General features: G+C 35.7%; 1 protein-coding gene across 1 annotated transcript in view; it reads right to left on the reverse strand.

The window, feature by feature from the left end:
• LOC107701089 (melatonin receptor type 1B-B-like) overlaps positions 1-13,425 on the reverse strand; it is a 22,001-nt gene that overhangs the window by 3,797 nt on the left and 4,779 nt on the right. The gene's annotated exons all lie outside the window — the stretch shown is intronic.

Genomic DNA, 13,425 nt, shown 5'->3' on the forward strand with positions numbered 1-13,425 from the left:
GTGGAAAGTTCAAACCCCCCCCCCCCAAAAAAAAACACGTCTAGCTCACATTTTACCCTAAAATGTAAAAATTTATTTCACATTAATTAAGTCTATTTTTAGGATCAATAAGATTTCTTGCATCACAAGATTATTTTCATGACAACTAAAAGCACCTTAACACATTACCATAATGAATGAGGCTTTTTGTTTTTCTTAATAGTGATTCTTGTATTAAAGTGCATAAAAATCATGTATTTATATATATATATATATTTATATATATATTTACAGTATTAAATATTACCTTTTAATTAAATAATATTAATACTAATACAATTAATTTGATTTAAAATCAATATAAAACTTACAAGATCTATAACTACTGTAAAATACAATAAATATTCTGCAATGAGAATAACATTTGCATTTGTCTTATGGTAATGATAATTTTGGGGAATATGTGTAATATAATTTCCTTAATAAAAATTTATATTTATGCTGCAAAAACTAAAATTCATTTTTTTTATGCACAATATTCTTATTTTTTTCTTTTTAGAGTGAAATGTGATCTTGACATATTCTCGCCAAGTTTCATGAGACTCACCTTTAAAAGAATAATAAATGATTGTATAAAAGTCATGAGTGGTGAACAGCTTCAATGAGGCACACATTTTCCCCTCATCGCCTACAGCTTTTTAGACATCCAGACCATTTTAACATTCAGTCAGTGTCTTTCCCCCTCCCAGCCCTAAGACTCTGGATGAAACGTGAGGGCCATGAATGTAATGTTTAAAGTAAAGCAAAGCATTTCACATGGATTTTGCCAGATATCACCAACAGCAATGCATATACAAAGCTGTTTTTCCCCATCCTTTTCAGCAAATGCCAAAAAGTATTCCCAGCAACCCTCAGCATGACATTAGAGAGATCATAACCCAGTATTTGCTTCTGTTAATCATGGTGGCCTTTAAAAATGATCCAAAAACCTAAAAACTGTTTCAGCCTGCCGACATTGACTTTACTATTTTCAGCTATTCCCTTTTCTTAGCTTTATTCAGAGGATAAAGCTACAGTCTATGAAATGATAAACACAGTTATCCTAACCTACCTGAGCCCAACCTTTCTTCTCTGAGCTTTCTTCTCCTTTCTTTAGACTTTTATCCCCAGCCACTATAATTCAACCAGAGACGAAGCACATTCAAGGTCATATTGCTGCTCTGTAGACAAAATATGTTGTGAAATAACGTACAATGTCAGCTGCTATAAATGGCATTTTGTGTTCACATATGTGAAGAAACCAACCTGTATGTAGCATGCATATTTTTAAAATCTCTAATTCTAGTTAATGTGTGAACTTCACTATATAATCCTCTTACAAAAGGTAATTTTTTAGTAAAGCCTTTGGTCATAGTAAAAGATCCTGTTTGAATTCAAATTTCTTTCTTTATTTTTTTTGCCTTTATATAGTGCATCTCTGCATATTAAAAGCATTATCAAGAGATAATTATGCAGAATACTGATGTGGTTTCAAACAAAGCTAAATACGAAAATGCTGACCACTGAGCAAGAGCATTAATTACAGGTCTATGATAGTCAAGTCAAGTCAAGTCACCTTTATTTATATGGCGCTTTATACAATACAGATTGTCAAAGCAGCTTTACAGTGTTAACCAGGAAATACGTGTGCTGATAATGCAAGAGCACAATAGAAAACAGTCAGTTTATCAGTTAAAGTCAGTTCATTGTTGATTCAGTGATGTCATCGTCCAGCTCAGTTCAGTTCTCTTCCAATTGTGTCTGTGCAGTCAAGTCAACAAATACAACAATACAGCATAAAAATAATGAAATGAATGATAATATATTAATATGTACATAGCATTTTCTTTGCAAGCTCTAACTCACTCTGTCTTAAATATCAAAATATGACAACTAAGCTGACAATAAGAACTGTGATTATTCTGTGTTTGATTAATGGTGTACTGTGTGTATGTGTGTGCGTGACAGAGTGAGACACACAGCAATCTAGTCTGATGTGAATGCATGCACGTGATGTGAATAAAGTCTAGGTGAAGTAAGAATCGAAAGAAAATCTAAATTGCCATTCAGCTGTGCTCATACACTACCACATTCAAGATCATGCACCAGGGTTGCCACACCTTTTGACTAAAACATTTGCATGATTTGTCTATGACTTTGTCCATTTGTTATAGCTGATAAAAGCTTTTAGATCTGAGCATAACTAGAAAAATGGATGGAAACCTAAATGATGGAGACTGTCTAAAATTTCCTGATAATTGCAGGTTTTACAGGACTATGGGAACTCTGACGCTGACATTAAAGGAATAATAGTTCACCCAAAATTGAAAATTTGCTGAAAAACTTACTCACCCTTAGGCCATCCAAGATGTAGATGAGTTTGTTTCTTCATCAGAACAGATTTCAAGAAATTTAGTATTATATCACTTGCTCACCAAGTGATACCCGCTACAGTGAATGGGTGCCGTCAGAATGAGAGATTAAACAGCTGATAAATACATCACAATAATCCACAACATGACTCCTATCCATACATTAATGTACTGTGAAGTGAAAAGCTGCATGTGTGTAAGAAACAAATCTATCACTAAAGCATTTTAACTTTAAAGTGTCACTTCTACCCAAAATACCAGTCCATCATCTGTAATAATGCTTCCTCCAGTGAAAAGGTCAATCTCCTGTTGAGCATATTTCTCTCCTAATTCAGATGATTTTTCACAGAAGAAAGCAGTATTATGTTAAAACTTTGGGTAACACTTTACTTGAAGGGGTGTGCATAAGACTGACATGACACCTTCATAATCATGACATGACACATGTCATGAATATGAAGGAGGTTTTATGCATGTTTATGACAACTGTCATTAAGTGTCATTCGCTCAGTTATGTCATTTTTAATGCAAATATGACATTATTTGACCCAACCCTAACCTAACCCTACCCCTACCCTTACCCCTAACCATAGCCCATAACAAAAACATCTCAAACAATGTAATCTTTGCATTAAAAATTACATAACTGAGCGAATGACACTTAATGACAGTTGTCAGAAACATGCATAAAAAACCTTCATATTCATGACACGTGTCGTGTCATGATTATGTAGGTGTCATGTCATGATTATGAAGGTGTCATGTCAGTCTTATGCACACCCCTTCAAGTAAAGTGTAACCAAACTTTGGATTTGTTTATTACAAAAACACAGCTTTTCATTTCAAAAGACAGTTAATTGATGAACTGGAGTTGTGTGGATTGCTTGTGGATTATTGTGATGTTTTTATTAGCTGTTTGGACTCCCATTCTATATGCACCCATTCACTGCAGAGGATCCATTGGTGAGCAAGTGATAAAAGAGACATATAAGATATAAGAAACAAACTCACCTTGGATGGACTCTGTGTGAGTAAATTTTAAGCAAACTTTCATTTTTAGGTGAACTATTCCTTTAACAGCATATGAATGTCACATAGAGATATGAAGAGGAAGAGTGAGAAAAGAAAGGCAAATAAGGACAAGAAGATTAAGGGAAATGTCTTAGTTATTTCCTATTTAAAATAGTTACAGTGTAATAGAAAAACCTGACAGAGGAAGCTGGGGAAAGATTCTGGGGGGAGAACAGAAGGCAAGGGTTCTTATTCCATGTCTAAGGCTCATTATAAAAGCACTTGAACAGGGTCAGACAGGGTTACGAAACCCTCAGAGTACAGTATAAAATGATACGTGCATGCCATGCTCACCTGTCAAAGACTTTAAGTGCAAAAAAGAAGAGCTACAGCTGTAAGAGACACAGACACTTCTGCTTTAACATGCCCACAAGACAGGTGGCCTTTTTGCTTTTCCTTACAGATCTTGACAACTTTTGCAATTTTGTGAAGCCATGCCAAGCATGATAATACATCTTGACCCTGCATTTTCTAAGGATTTCTAAGGACATCCTTCATTGTGTCCAGGCAGTGCATCCAGCAAGGTAAAGGATCTCTTGAGAATGAATGACCACAAAGATCAACAGAATAAAAGTGAATGAGACTGAGTACGGTGCACTAGTGAGTGCTCTCATATAAATGGCTATTTGACCTTTTCTTTACAAGAAATTAAATCAATACTGTGATTAATTCACTGTATAAATAACTGTAGAGTTTTAATCAAAAACGTAATCATAAAACTGAACCTTGGGAAAATAAAAAAAGGTCAGTATATATATCTACAGAATGTAGACAGAAAATTAAGCCAAATCATCAACTGAAATCCATGCAGTCCTTTCTGACTGATACATAGTAAGTCTTTAGACTTTAAGGGCCCTATTTTAACGATCTAAGCGCATGGTCTAAAGCGCACGGTGCAGGTGCACTCAGAGCATGTCCGAATCCACTTTTGCTAGTTTATCGACGGGCACATGTTCTAAACGGGTTGTCCCTATTCTCTTAATGAGTAATGGGTGTTTTTTGGGCGTAACGTGCAATAAACCAATCAGAGTCTCATCTCCCATCCCCTTTAAAAGCCAGTTGCGCTCGCACCATGGCGGGTTCGCTATTTACATGGCGGAATGTAATTTTTCATTTTTAAAAATGTTTGTGTGCTGCTGCCCCTGTGTGTGTAATAAGCAAAGTGTACGTGCGTTGTGCACCCGCCTATAGGCGCATATTACTAACACGCTCTTTAAATAACAAAGAAAAAATATTGCGCCAGACTTTAGACCAGGTTTGAGTTGGTCTATGGTGCAGTCTATTTTCAGTTCCTCAAAATAGCAACGCGCCAACAATGCACCTGAACACACCTCTTTTTTAGACCGGCATGCCCATGGGCGCACAAATGGGTGCAAATGCATTTGCTATTTAAACAACGCGGCACAGGATGGGAAAATGAGAACTGCGTCGGGCTGAAACTAGCAAAAACACTTGCGCCGGGTGTATGATAGGGCCCCATGTGTTTCAATGCACTGTCCATGGTGCTGAAGCCAAACACGCTAAATACACACTAAAATTCTAAGTTTTGTAATGTTTTAACTTGTTTTAAATCTCTTATGCTCACCCAGGCTGCATTTATTTGATCAAAAATTCAATACAAATTGTAATATTGTGAAATATTATAAAAATTTACAATAACTGCTTTCTATTTTAATATATTTTAAAATGTAATTTATTCCTGTGATGACAAAGTAGATTTTTTTCAGCAGTCATTAGTCCACTCTTCAGTGTCACATGATCCCTCAGAAATCATTATAATATGCTGATTTGGTGCTCAAGAAAGGAAAGACCAATCGGTAAGCCCCGTCCCCCTCAGTTACTGTTGCGAACTCTGACAAACAAACGGAGTTGCTAGCTGTCTTGTGTTGACAGCTGTCAGTGTGAAAACCTTGTCCCAAGATGTTTTTGATAAATTTTGAACAGAGAAGGACCACCATTCAAGTGGGACTTAAATATGCCATAGAGGGATATATAAAAGATTTTAAAATAAATATTGTGGGTATTAATTTGGAAGCAAGGGTTTACGGATAACAATGCAAGCGGGAGAAGCCTCATGTTACATTTGTAACGATCGCAGATGACAACATCCAGGATCGACACTATTCATGTACCGCAGGGTAAAGTTAAATTAATTTACATTTAACCAGTTTAATATGAAGAGGCACTGAAATGTAGACCTTCGTTTATGAGTTTTTGACCTACGCTGTACATGACGTGAGAACAGTTAGCTATTTAGGTTTGTACGTTAGCATGGACTCACTAACTTTAACGTTAGCTAGTTTTAGCCAGAGATACCTTGCTGAAGCACAAGATGACATTAACGTTCTGCTTGAGCAGATGAAAATAGTAACTTAATGAGAGTATGACAACCAGAAAATTAACGTTTTCATTTTCTTTGGGATTGGGGTTGAATGCTTAGGGACATTTTGCTCTGTTTTGTTTGGCTTTAGGAAATGGAATAAAATAAATTCCATTGCCAATCCTCTCAGAATACCTGCAATCAGTGTTACAAGTACCCCAGGCACATCGTTTTTCCATGTTTGTATCATAAACACCATCAAACCGATGAAAGCTTTGGATCTTCCAATGTTTCTCTATGGCGCTGAAACCTAAAGATGTCAGAGATACTCAACTGCCATTGGCTCATCTGCGTTCGATGGGAGGGGCTTACCGATAGGTCAATTCTTATTATTATTGATAACTTTGCAAACAGTAGTGCTGCTTAATATTTTTGTGGAATGATATGCATTTTTTTTTCAGGATTCTTTGATTAATAAAAGAATATAACAGGATTTATTTGAAATAGAAATCTTTTGCAACAATCTAAAAGTCTTTGCTGTGAATTTAATGCATCCTTGCTGAATAAAAGTTTTAATTTCTTTAAATATATATATATTGTGCATTGACTTGTTTCATGTTCCTCTCATTAAAACCAAAAAGAAAATCCTAACTTTGAATGATTTTGCCCAAAATAAAAGTTCTTGGTCTTTCAGAAAGTGAAAGGTGATCCATGTGTAATTAGAGGAAATTTAACTTCTGATGGAAGCTCTTGTTCTTGTTGCGCGTGACTTATGGTTCACTTAATTCCACTTAAGTTCAAAAAGTATAATTACTAATGGAGGAGGATGACCTTGAAGAACTTCACATGCAGCCTAATGTGCTCAATAGCACAGCATCTGCACTGTTACTCATAATTGATAAAAGCTGATACCACATGGAGACCCCTCTACTGCATATGATTAAGGATCAAGACATATATATATATATATATATATATATATATATATATATATATATATATATATATACAATATATACAATATACAATTTTTCTAAGTATGTGCAATACACTAAAAATAAAATAGATAAAAATAATTAAAATATATATATACTGCATGTTATTATTATTTTTTTAATTACAACATTGTTTCCATTTAGATGTTAGTGGGTGAGCGCTAGACAAATTAAATACTGGTTCAGTGCAGTATGCAACAAGAATGATCTGCTTTATTACTCAAAGGTTACTTCCTGATTCAAGAGAGAAAAATGACCTGTCTTTGATCACAACCTTTTATCATTTCAAAAGTTTCTATCAGTGAGGAGCTTAGCATTAAAAGTGTACTTTAAATGTTTAAAGTATAATCCTTGATCCTGAAAGGTTAAAGCACTTATCAATATTAACCCTGTTACATACAGTATTATACTCACTCCAACAGTTACATTTTTATACATATATTACAATATGCAACAGGGTGAAGGACTTGGGTCAAGGCAAATTACTGAGGAACCACTTTTCTGTTCCTTTGGAGTGATATATTCACAAGGTCATTTCATACTAGGTAAAATATGTAAATCACATAATAAGGCTGTTACAACTTTTAGGATATGCAGATGACATGTTTTTGTTGTATTTTTACGGGTTGCAAATTGTGACAGGGGTCCAGTCCTTGGGGATATGAGAACTAGGAATGATGAAAAACTGGACTGAGGCCCAAATAGAGCAGCACCAAGGGCTAATCTTAATTGGTACCTGGAAGCATGCACTCTCAGTAGCACCAAATGACAAGTACTACTATTGTGCCCTTGAGCTATGGTTACTGCCACTGCAGCTTCAAACAGCTGCCCTCACTTCCAAAGGATGTGAATGTCCTGTGATGCCATTACGACATGCTCCTTATTTAATGACCAATTAATGAAATACATATATTGACATGAAATAACAGTAGATAGTAGCTGAGTTATTATTATTATTATTATTAACAACAACAACAATGCAATAATGATAATATTATATCAATAAAACAACAGAATAGTAGTTAAAATAATAATAATAATAATAATAATAATAAAACTAATATCTACTATTACTTCATGTAAACTTATTTTAAATAATTGGTCATGAAATAAGCAGGATGATTTTCAGTAAGCCATTGATCCAAAAAAAATAATAATAATTTCATGGAACTACTTAAACATGATCACTTTTTCGGGTTTACTTTACAATAACCATCTGACAGATTAATATTCATTAAATAACACATACACTTAAGATAAGTTCTATACAAACAGCTCCCGTCATATACAAAAGCTTGCCCTTTGTGTTCTGGAATTTGTTGTTTTCCTCTCGAAGTATAACTGCTGCATGGGTTTCACGTCATTCTGCCAACATAAATTGAAAAAGACTATATCCCACCTTTCTGAAACCACACTGGCTTCCCTACAATCCACCCCGTGATCAGTCAGCCCACTCTGAACCTCAGCGTTCCTTCCAGCCAAACACTATTACATCATTCAGCCCTCTGAACAGCCACATACAAAAACGATATCCTCGTTGAAGGCCTCTGTCAAAATGTCAAACATGTTGACCTTTGACTCCTTCAAAGTGAATGAGATGAATCATGGAGTAATGTAAATAAAATGTCTCAGATTGTGTTATGTAACAGCAGCATAAACGTCACAGAGGTTCAATACAGGCTGTGGTGAAATCTTTGGTAGGATGATATACATTACATTACATTGATTTTTCTCTTTTTACTGAACAGTGTGGATTTTTTTTCATGCTGATGTTGAAGTAAAGCTTTAAAGGGTTTAAAATGCTTGACGCATGCAATCTTTAATCAGATCAAAATTGGGGTTCATGAAATTCAGATTGTGTGCCTCAGCCCACTATTCCCAATGATCAAATGATTCAGTCCAGAGCTTTGCATTATTATCACTGGTTGTAGGGTGTAGAACGATGGATTTCATTAAACTAAAGTGATCAGATAATGCCTCAGTGTATGCATACATAAATGGATCTCAAAAATCTTGACACGCAGCACTTTTTTTTTTTTTTGGCTGGGTCTGGTTTGTGAAATCAGGAAAGATGGGTTTAAAGATCATGGTGATGCCTCAGCCTGCCTGTCCGGGGTTTTGCTGTTTTATCTTGTGCCAAGGAACAGTCAGCATGCAGCATGTAAAAGAGAACATCTGCCTAGAGAGCAAAGTAAAGTTCGCAGAGCTACAAGACCCTTCACATTCAATTTAGTTCAGTGTAATTTAGCATGCTTTATTATGGGTGCATTTTTATGGCATTTCCACAAAAAATTATTTTGGTTGAAAGAGGCCGGGCGTAAAAAAGTGGTACTGTGACTGCAACTATCCAACTGCAAGACCTTTAGTTTAAAGTGTCTGCTGAAAGATACACCCTGAGACGACAACATCATGGTCCACTGAGAATTAAGGACACATCTGTTAAATTTGATGGAAACAAAAAGGGTGGACATATTTTTGTTTCATGCATTTAAATCCAAGCATCTTTCAAAAAGTTTAAAAGAGGCTGCCGTCCTGAGAAACGACAGGCAGAGATAAACAGTTACTGCTGTGAACCTATCATCAAGTAAACATGAAAGCAAAGCCGAAACTCTGTCTCCTATTTGAACCTGTGGTACAGCGAAACAAGAACTGAATACAAACGGTTTGATAGAGATTTTCTTTTTCTACCTGTTTAATTTCAAATGCCTCCCTGGGCAATGACATTTGCTGGTACATCAGTGAGGGAAAGACTGGAGAGAAAAAAAAGTGAAAGAAGGAATAAAGGACACCAGCAAAGTTCTATTACATTGGTGAATTCACTCGTGACAGGCTCTCCTGGTGCCACTATACAGTAGCTCAACCGGGCTGAATGGATTGAAGAGAATTATGAGATATTCTAAACCTTTTGGCAAAACAAGTCAAATTTAATAAGGGAGATACAAGCACTCTTCACAGGGTGTAATAGGAAAAAAATCACGTAACATTTACTGTGTCATTCATGTGATGAAGTACATTTTCATGTCCCCATTTTATACAGCAACATTCAAAAAGGTCAGTATGTTTTTTTAATGTTTTTGAAAGATCTCTTATGCTCACCGAGACTGCGTTTATTTGAACAAAAATACAAGCAATATCATGAAATATTACAAGTTTAAATAACTGTTTTCTATCTTAAATGGGTCCTATTATGCTCTTTTACAAAGTCTTGGTTTTGTTTTGGGGGTGTACTACAACATGCTCTCATGCTTGGTGGTTCGAAAAATTAATTATTTTTCATATAATTTACATTATTAAAATACCTTTCTCTCCAGCCTGGCACAAATGGCTCGATTAGTTCCGGGTCTGATGAAGGTCCGCCTTCCGAAAAACGAAATGTGTTGTGATTGCTTAGCTGTCCCATTGCGTTGTGATTGGCGAACAGCTTAGACGGTGTTTCAGTACTGCCACGCCCCTTGCCAAAGCAGCAAGTTCCATCTGCTCCGGTATAGTTAAGGATGGCATCAATATTGCCAGATCAATTTGAGCCGGATTCAGACCCCGAGAATTTACTATGTACAGATAAGTGCAACGGTAATATGTATTATGTTTATTGTTCTTTAATTCTAACATTATAACATGATTTGCAGTGAAACTGTTAAACAGTTTAATTTATTTATATCATAGTCTCATAATTGAAGTGTAAATTCTGCATATTACATCATTGTCCGGTATTGTACTGTCAGCAATTTATGAAAAAAACAGCATTTCTTCGACATGGCGTAAACTTGATGCTACAGCAGCTCTTCTTCTTCATCGTTTTCTCTGGTGCACTAACTTTGCAGCAGCACTTCATCCTCATCATCGTCTTGTCTGATGCACTCAACCAAGCGTTCTAACCACGACCTCGCCCCTCCCCACCCCCCAACCATTCGAATTTCCGTAGGCGGGAATTATTTTAATGATATTCTAATGGGCCACTTTGTGACATCACAATACCCCTGAAAACAACGCTGTAGTCCAAACAAGCCGTTCGTTGTAGTTTTTGAAAAGGGATTTTTAAAAAAATGAAATATCTCCCTTTGGAGTGGACTTTGAGATTTGTAACTTTGTAGATCTTTTTTATGCCCAAACATACACACTACACACTGACTAAAATTCAAAAAGTGAAAAAGCGTAATAGGACCCCTTTAATATATTTAAAAATGTAATGTATTTCTGTTATGGTAAAGCTGAATTTTCAGCATTATTACTCCAGTCTTCAGTGTAACGTGATCCTTAAGAAATCATTCTAATATGCTGATTTGGTGCTCAAAAAACATTTCTTATTATCATCATCATCAATGCTAAAACAGGTGTGCTGCTTAATATTTTTGTGGAAGCTGTGATAATTTTTTTCAGTATACATTAATTAACATAAAGTTCAAAAGAGCATCATTTATTTGAAGTAGAAATATTTAGAAACATAAAAAATTAAGTTAAAGAATCAAACTAATGTGTCCTTACAGAAAAAAATATTAACATCTAATAAAAATCTTACTGAAAACAAACTGTTCAACAGTAGCATTTGACAAAATATAACGAATACAATATATTACTCATTTTTAAGCTAAAATATTATTTATCAAAATATGACATATTATAATATTAACTGAACATATTTATGACTTTAAATCATTTCACTACTGTTGCCATGTCTCTGGGTTCTATTTGACTTTTGACATAAAGTCAATTTATTAACAAATATTCAATTTCTTCTTTATTGGCAATAAAGGATATTTCTGCAAGTCTGGTATACTATTTTATAAATATAATTTAAACTACAACTCAAGTATATTAATTTTTTCTGACTTTTAAAGCTCAAAAAGTACTGTCTAACAGAAATGACTCTACTATTTTGAAAACAGTAGAACAACAGCAAGGTTGACTAAAAATCTCAGAAAGCACAGCTAATCATCTGATACATGACGATCTTAAAGGCCTTGTGTTTAAAATCCTTGGTATTGACTTTCTTTCAAGTGCCTTAAAAACCATGTGTTGCTTGTCTCAGAATAGACCTTAGCCACATTAAACTTTGATGCTTCTGGAAACAGTTTTACTGCCCTGTGAGGAGGGTCTCTAGGCACTAAATAACAGCAGGTGGGCTGTTCTCTCCCTCTCTGAACACTGTACACACAAACTTCAGCCTGCAATGTGCATTAAATCCACAGCTCTCTAGCTCAAACCCACTTCCTAACAGAATTGCCCAAGGGTCCTGTGTGACAGTTACATACGTTTCTTCTAAATGATTACAAAGCATTCAAGACAGATATAGAAAGGATTTGGATTTGAATGACTGATCTATTGCTGTCCGTGGTGCTGAACTGGGTCAGACACATGCAATGGACTCACATTATCATCTTCATGCTTGTCTCTGAGGACACGTGATGTAGATTGTGCCAACTGCTCATGTCGCTGGTGGCAGTGTTTCTTTGAAGGGCTCTGTTCTTCCTTTATTTCCCGCTTCCTCTAAATGTCAGACAAACAAACACCCATCCGTTTTGCTATTGGTGTTAATTTCTTTGGTCCCTCTGCATGTGTCTGTTTGTGTGACATGCAGAGGTCTTTCTACACTGCAGGACATTAACACCCTGGCAGGTGGTGAGGAAAGCAGTTCACTTTCACGAGACTCAAAAGCCGAGATGAGAAAAATCAACGAGGAATTCAAAATCATACACACTCACAGAGAGAGAGAGCGAAAGCAGATATACACCTTATATGGGAAGCACCACAGATGCTGAAAGGCTTTGACAACTCTGCGGATGGACACTGACCCGATTTAAGTTTAATCATGCATAGCCCTGAGGCCGACAGAAAAGCAAGAGTGCACAAAATTCCCCTAGAACACAAATAGAACAAGAATCAAACAGAATATTCAGAATAAACAGAATATAATCTAAAGATTTCTTAAAGTAATAGTTCATTCAAAAATGAAAAACATCCACATTTATATGTTGCATTATATGTTGTATTTATATGTTGTCATTAATTACTCATGAAATCTGAGCGCTTTCTGACCCGGCATAGACAGCAACAAAACTAAAAACGTTTTATGGCCCAGAAAGGTAGTAAGGACATCGATAAAATAGACCATGTGACTGTGACATCAGTGGTTCAACTGTAATTTTATGAAGGTACGAGAATACTTTTTGTGCACAAAGACTTTATTCAACAATTTCTTCACTTCCGTGTCACGAGAGTACCACGACGCATGCGTGTGATGATGCTGCAGGAGCCGGTGTTCTGATGTAGAACCCAGATGCACTGCGCCTTGTTTGCAAGCAGAGGAATGCACACGCATGCATCGTGGTACTCTTGTGAACGCAACACGGAAGAGAAGAAATTATTGAATAAAGTCGTTATTTTTGTTTTCTTTGCGCACAAAAAGTATTCTTGTAGCTTCGTAACATTTCAGTTGAACCACTGATGTCACATGGACTATTTTATCGATGTCCTTACTACGTTTCGTTGCCATATAACAGTCAGAAACAGTCAGAAATATCTTATATTTCATCAAAAATACCTTAATTTGTGTTCCGAAGATGAATGGAGGTCTTACGGGTTTGGAACGACATGAGGCTGAGTAAATAATGACAGAATTTTCATTTTGGGGTGAACTATCCCTTTAATATTA

This window comes from Sinocyclocheilus anshuiensis, unplaced genomic scaffold (assembly GCF_001515605.1).
Source record: "Sinocyclocheilus anshuiensis isolate Anshui unplaced genomic scaffold, SAMN03320099.WGS_v1.1 scaffold907, whole genome shotgun sequence".
Taxonomy (NCBI): domain Eukaryota; kingdom Metazoa; phylum Chordata; class Actinopteri; order Cypriniformes; family Cyprinidae; genus Sinocyclocheilus; species Sinocyclocheilus anshuiensis.